The sequence below is a fragment of the Macaca nemestrina genome, chromosome 6 (genome assembly GCF_043159975.1).
Source record: "Macaca nemestrina isolate mMacNem1 chromosome 6, mMacNem.hap1, whole genome shotgun sequence".
Classification (NCBI taxonomy): Eukaryota; Metazoa; Chordata; class Mammalia; order Primates; family Cercopithecidae; genus Macaca; species Macaca nemestrina.
In genome coordinates, this window is record NC_092130.1 from 162,724,502 (window position 1) to 162,732,024 (window position 7,523).

Sequence of the window (7,523 nt, forward strand, 5' to 3'; positions counted from 1 at the left end):
TCAACGCTGAAGGGGGAATGATGTGAAATATCTAGAATAAAAGAAACACAAGAAGAAGACAAAAGTGAGAAAGGATGCTGAGAAGGCAAATCTCAGGAAGCAGGGGGCATTTTTTTTTCTTTTTTTGATCACTTAATGGAAACTATAGAAGAGGGTTTTAGGGCAATGGAGATGAAAAAATTGTCTTGCCCCTTCCCATGCTTCTAAAGGTACAGAAAAATTTATTTCACTTAAAATTTTTAAGAAAAGTATTACAATCAGGTATTACAATCAGAATCTATATACAAACACTAGGTGTAACACATCAAAATGAAAACACTTTTACAAAACAAACTCACATAACAATTAAAAATGGTAACCTAAAATTTTAAATGAGCAATTGATATTAAGAAGATAATGAGAGCTTTGAGAAAATCACATACATCAGAATTATTTTTACAAATTAAAAATGAGATGAGGCCAGGCGTCGTGGCTCATGCCTGTAATCCCAGCAATTAGGGAGGCTGAGGTGGGCAGATTACAAGGTCAGGAGATCAAGACCATCGTGTGAATGGTGCAACCCCATCTCTACCAAAAATATAAAAAATTAGCCAGGTGTGGCAGTGAGCACCTGTAGCCCCACCTACTCGGGAGGCTGAGGCGGGAGAATGGTATGAACCCGAGAGGTGGAGCTTGCAGTGAGCCGAGGTTGCCCCGCTGCACTCCAGCCTGGGCAACAGAGCGAGACTCCGTCTCAAAAAAAAAAAAAAAAAAAAAAAAATGAGATGATTGGTTCAAATGATGACTTGAAAAGAGGGGGTACACAAATAAAGAAAAACAGGAAAGAACAAAATTTTAAGAAGTCAAGATAAAGCTAGAAAAAACATAACACAGGAGCAAATAAACATAGTGGATACTGTTTCAATAGTTACCTGAGATAGAAAGAATAATTTTTAAAGTTTAAAAATAAATGAGAGGAGGCTAGGTGTGTTGGCTCACACTGCACTTTGGGAGGCTGAGGTACGTGGATAGCTTTAACCTAGGAGTTCAAGACCAGCCTGGCTAACACGGCGAAATCCCATCTCTACTACAAACACAAAAATTAGCTGGGTATAATGGCACACTCCAGTAATTCTAGCTACTGGGGAGGCTGAGGCGGGAGAATCACTTAAACCCAGGAGGCAGAGGTTGCAGTGAGCCGAGATCACATCACTGCACTCCAACCTGGGTGACAGGCAAGAAACCCTGTCTCTAAATAAATAAATAAATAAATAAAACAAATGAATAAATAAAAATAAATGAGAGGTATAAAAATGTATTCAAGATAAAGTGATATTATGGAATATTGACAAAATAATCTAATATATATTTAACAAAAGTCCCCAAAAGATTAAGCCAAAACATTGGAACAGACTCATACTAAAACCATTTCTCAGTGAAATATTCTTAAAACAACAAAAGTAAGCACTAATCTAAATATTTAAAGTACCGACTGTATAACTAAAATATTCTGAAACTTTTAAAAGTAAAATAATTAGACATTTTTTAAAAATTAATTGAAGATAAAAATAAATAGGGAGATATATTTCTGTACGTGGCTAGGAAGACTCAATTTTGTCATAATATCAGTTCTTCCCAATTTCATCTACAGACTCAAAGAAATCCCAATAAAAATTTAAGCAAGGTATTTTGTGACTATAGAAAAGCTAATTCTAAAGTTTATATGAAGTACAGCGCGGTGGTTCATGCTTGTAATCTAAGCACTTTGGGAGGTCCAAGCAGTGGGGAATCACCTGAGGTCAGGAGTTCAAGACTAGCCTGGCCAACATGGAGAAATCCCATCTCTACTAAAAATACAAAAATTATCCGGGCATGATGGCACATGCCTGTAGTCCCAGCCACTTGGGAGGTTGAGGCAGGAGAATTGCTTCAGCCCAGAAGGTCGAGGTTGCAGTGAGTTAAGATCAAGTCATCACACTCCAGCCTGGGCAAAAAAGTGAGACTCTGTCTCAGTAAATAAATAAAGTTTATGTGGAAATAAAAGACCTAGAGTAGCTTACCCCATATTGAAGAAAAACAAAAAGGAAGTATGGACATTACTCAATTTTAATACCTACTATAAAGCTGCAAAAATCAAGACATTATGATATTAGTGAAAGAACGGGCAAACAGATCAATAGAACAGACCAAAGAACCCAGAAATGAAATCACACAAATATAGTCAACTAATTGTAGACAACAGAGCACAGGCAATTTGACGAAGAAAAGAAAGAAGAGGATTTTTTCAACAAATGATGCTAGAAAAACAGAATATCCATGTGCAAAATAAAATATACAAACACAGATGTTATACCTTTCACAAAAAGTAAGTCAAAATTCATCATATACTCAAATGTAAAATGCAGAGCTAAAAAACTTCTGGATGATAATGTTGAAAAAAATCTGTGACCTTGGGTTTGCTACTGCATTTTCAGATACAATGTAAAAAGCTCAAACCATGAATGAAAAATTGACAGTTGGACTTCATTAAAATTAAAACTTCTGTTCCAAAAAAGATGACCTTAACAGAATAAAAAGACAGGCCACAGACTCAGAGAAGATCTTTGCAAAACACATATCTGATAAAGGACAGTTATACAAAATATGCAAAGAAATCTTAAAATTCAACAATAAGGAAAAAAAATTTAAATAGACAAAAGATCTGGGCTGGGGGCGGTGGCTCACTTCTGTAATCTCAGCACTTTGGGAGGTCGAGGGTTGCAGATCATGAGGTCAGGAGATTCAGACCATCCTGGCCAACATGGTGAAACCACATCTCTACTAAAAATTCAAAAATTAGCTGGGTGTGGTGGCACGCACCTGTAATCCCAGCTACTTGGGAGGCTGAGGGCTGGGATGCAGAGATTGCAGTGAGCCGAGATCTCGCCAACTGCACTCCAGCCTGGTGACAGAGTGAGACTCCGTCAAAAAAAAAAAAAAATCTGAACAAAAACCTTGTCAAAGAAATTATATAAATCTCTAGCAAGCATATGAGAAGATGCTCAAGGCCATGTGTCATTAGGGAATGGCAAACCAAAGCAACAATGAGATACCACAGTGAACCTATTGGAATGGTCAGAATCCAAAACACCGACAACCCGAACTGCTGACAATGATGTGGAAAGAGAGGAGTTCTGTTTCATTGCTGGTGGGAATGCAAAATGGTATAGCCAATTTGGAAGAAATTTGGCAATTTCTTACAAAACTAAACATTTTATCATTTGATGTAGCAAGTGGGCTTTTTTGTATTTATGCAAATCACTTAAAAACTTATGTTCACACAAAAGCCTTCACACAAATGTTTACAGCAGCTTTATTCATATTTGCCTGAACCTAGATAAAATCAAGATATCTTTCAGTCAGTGAATGGATACATAATCTGTAATACAACCAGACAATGGAATATATCAATCACAGAAAGAAATGAAAGATGAAGGTATGTGTAACAGGAAAGGACCATATATGCAAAGTGACCCCTCAGTGCCAAAGGTGCCAAGACACCAAAGAGGAAGGCGGATGAATCCAGTTTTTTGGTATTGGTTGATTTATTAAGTGCAATTTCAGGCATAAGCATGGTATTGAGCAGCTGCAAGACAAGTAGATCTCTGCACTGTTACTTCCCAGACCCAGGGCTTATATACCATAAGCAAAGGATATATGTACTCTAGCACAACAATTAAAGGCACGCTCCAGAACAGGCAAGAACACTATGTTTGTCATGGCCTATAATTTTGCAATAAATTCAAGGTTACTTTGTTGTTACACTGGCACAGTAAATAAAGTAGGAATCAGGAGGCATTCATGGGACTGGGGCTAATCGGAGGTTAACATAGCTGATTAGCATTCAAGATGTGGTTACTTTAGTCTCCACAGCATGAAAGACATAGAGAAACCTTAAATGCGTAATGCTAAATGAAAGAAGTCAATCTGAAAAGGCTACATACTGAATGATTCCAACTATAGGACATTCTGAAAAAAGCAAAACTACGACACAGCAAAAAGATCAGTGGTTGTCATAATCTATTTTTCCAGGAGTTAGAGGAGAGAGAGGGATGAATACATAGAGCACAGATGGTTTCTAGGACAGAGACACTCTTCTGTTTGATGCTATAGTGGTTGATGTATGCGTTTATACATTTGTCCATACCCATAGAATGTATAACATCAAGAGTGAAGTCAAATGTGAGCTACAGTCTTTAGTATGATAGTATGAAAATAATTTATCAATATTTGTTCAATTATAACTGTAACACTGCAAGATGTTAATAAAAGAGAAAATAGGGAAGGAGTCTGTGCAAGGGTAGATGAGAGTTCTCCGTACTTTCCTCTCAATTTTTCTGGGAGACTAAAAGTGCTCAAAAACTAATGTATTACTTGAAAAACATAAAAATAAAAATTACCCACATTGAAAAAATAAAAATCATTGTGTATCCAAGCACAAATGTCTAAGATGTTCAGGTTATCATAAGGTTCTAACAGAAACACTCTATTCCATAAAGTAAAAATATGAGAAAAAAATATGAGCAAAAGATTTTTATACCTAGCCAAATTTACTTTTAATTCAAAGGCCATGAAAACGAACATGTTTGAAAGTGGAAGAACTCAGAGAATACTATTTCCAGGAGACTTCCTGATGAATTTGCTAGACAAAAACAAGCTTCATGTAATCAAAATGGTCGAGGTGCATAGACATAAAAACTGATGAATTATTTCTTAGGCAGTGGTGTATTGAGGGTAGCACAAATAGCAGAAATTGCTCAGTCTAGTGCAGGGGTGTATTTTAAAACTGTAATTGTTCCAAATTGCCAGTTCGTGGTGTTAATACAAATCATACTGACTATAGTCAATTTTATTATTGTTTATATTCTCCACAAACAATGCATTGCCTTCTTATCTATACACAGGGAAGATCATCACCACCAGCCCATGCTGACACACCATATAAATTAGGCAGTCTTTTGTTGAGTCAAAAATGAAACAGGAAGAATTCTTAAGAGAAATATAAAATACACACATCCTAAGGAGAAATCTTCCCTTATCTTTTGAGCACTGCTCTAAAAAATTCAGTTTCCTATTTTGAGTAGTTCATGAGTGTATTTGTCAGTTCTTACACTACTGTAAAGAAATACCTTAGACTGGGTAATTTATAAGAAAAAAAGGTTTAATTGGCTCACAGTTCTGCAGGCTTTACAGGAAATATGGCAGCTTCTGTTTCTGGGGAGTCCTCAGGAAGTTTCCAATCATGGAAGAAAGTGAAGGCAAAGCAATACTTCTCATAGCAGAAGGAACAAGAGAGAGAGCGGGGAAGTGCTGCACACTTTTAAACAAGCAGATCTCATGAGAACTCACTTTCATGAGAGCAACACCAAGGGGATGGTGCTACCCCACTCATGAGAAACCAGTCCCGTGATCCAATCACCTCCCACCAGTTCCCACCTCCAACACTTGGAATTACAATTCAACATGAGATTTGGGTGGGAACACAGGTTCAAACCATATCAATGATAAATCTTTCAAATATGGAGGCTGAAGAATGTACCCTTTATATTGCAAAACTGTCCCCATCAGGACCTGTTGTCTTTTCAGTAGAATGAAACCTGCATAAAGACAGAAACTTCTCATAAATTGAACCACTCCTGATAAGAACAAGTAAGATTCGTATTCAAAATCCAAAACACACGAACAAGATTTTACCTGAAGAAAGTAGATAATTGAAGTGGGAAGAAATTATTTCTTGTTTATAGATTTCAAGAAATATTTTTCCTTATTCTACAGAGCAACTGCACAATGAAGTGGCTCATTCTTTGTTATCTTCCCAGGACTGTTTCTCAATTGCCCAAGAAGAACACACACACACACACACACACACACACACACACACACACACACACAGAGAAAGAGAGACAAACACGCAGTGGAAGACACTACTGAATCAGACATCAGATCACTCCTGTGTTTTGTTCTCAAATCTGTGCCTAACTGGCTGTGTACCCTTAGGCCATTAAGTATTACATTGGAGTTTAGTTTCATCATTTATAACATAAGTGAGGTTTGGAATACTTGATTTCTAACATCTCTATGTGAGCTAAGCAGGAGTAATTGAGTGGGAATCATGGTAAAAACAAGAATGAGTGAACAGAAAATCAGGTAAGTGAGAAAGATACAGTTATCAGGAATTGGAGTTGATCACATGATCCGGGTTTAATGTACAGAAATCTGTAATTGCCCTCTTTACATCTTTGAGCTTAGTTATAAAATGGGAACAAGTAACTTCACAGAGTTATTGTTGTTGTACAGTAAGTTACATGACATTTCCCTGTAAAACATTAAATATATACTGAGATCGTTAAACTGGATAGATTTGAAATATTTTTTAATGCTTCTGGGCTGCTTTGAAAATATATTGAAGTTGAAGCTTTAAAGTTTAGAAGTATGTGGAGTTTCAGCCTTTGGAATCTAGTTAGATAAACAAACCTCTCCAGTACTGTATCATTTCACTCAGCTAAGAACCTCTAATTACCTTCCTGCATTCTCCTTTTCCTCTCCCACTCAAAATCAATCTTTTTTTTTTTTCTCCAAAGGAAACTAGGTTTCTAATTCAAATTTACCCCTCTGGCATCACCAATTGCAACCAGAAATAATTTCCTTATCATTGTGGTAAACTTGGATGGACCATGTAAAACTTACGAGTTCCCCTTATCCTGGCCCAAATGAGTATTTCATCATTTCTTACGAATCACGATAAGTTTCAAATGGGAAACAAAACCACCTAAATGTTTTGTCACTTAGTAATTAAACAGGGAAAAGCTGGTGGACGAAGAATCTACACTAAGTGAACTTGCAGGGAAATGAAGGCCATGGCCATGTTTTATCTTGGTTATCAACCTTTGAGACTCACTGCATAGCATCTAAACTGAAGAGGCTGATGTGCACAGTGAGAAGATGGAAGGGTAGATATGAGAAAAGTAAGAAAAAGTAGTATTATCAAGTGTTTTAACTAGTCAAGTCTTACTAGGGACTACCACATTTATGTTCTTTCTGGCAGAACTACAGTTAACTGAAAAGTAGCTCTGGATTCAGCAGCTGAATGTAAGTTATATTTAATGGGCTGGCAACTGGACCGTTAATCACCGTGGAAATGAGATGCATGCAATCGCCATTCAAAATCTATGACCCAGTCACTGATGTATCTTTTAAATCCAATGCACAAAGATACACTTAAATTTGAAATATGCCTTCAATGGGAAATATGTTTTCAGAGGGGATATATGAATATGCATATGTGGAAAGGAGGAGAAAAGATAGAGGATTATTATAAGACTTAAAGCATGTTAATATAGATATTTTTTCAAATATCTTCAAATTATGCAGATTTTGTTCACAACAATTAGAATTTACATTAGTTAACAAATTATTCCCACATAGGAGCTTTGAACCAGCAACTCGCAAATGTATTTCTTTTAGCCAACCTGTTTTATGAAGTGATGTCCACAGACTCTACCTCA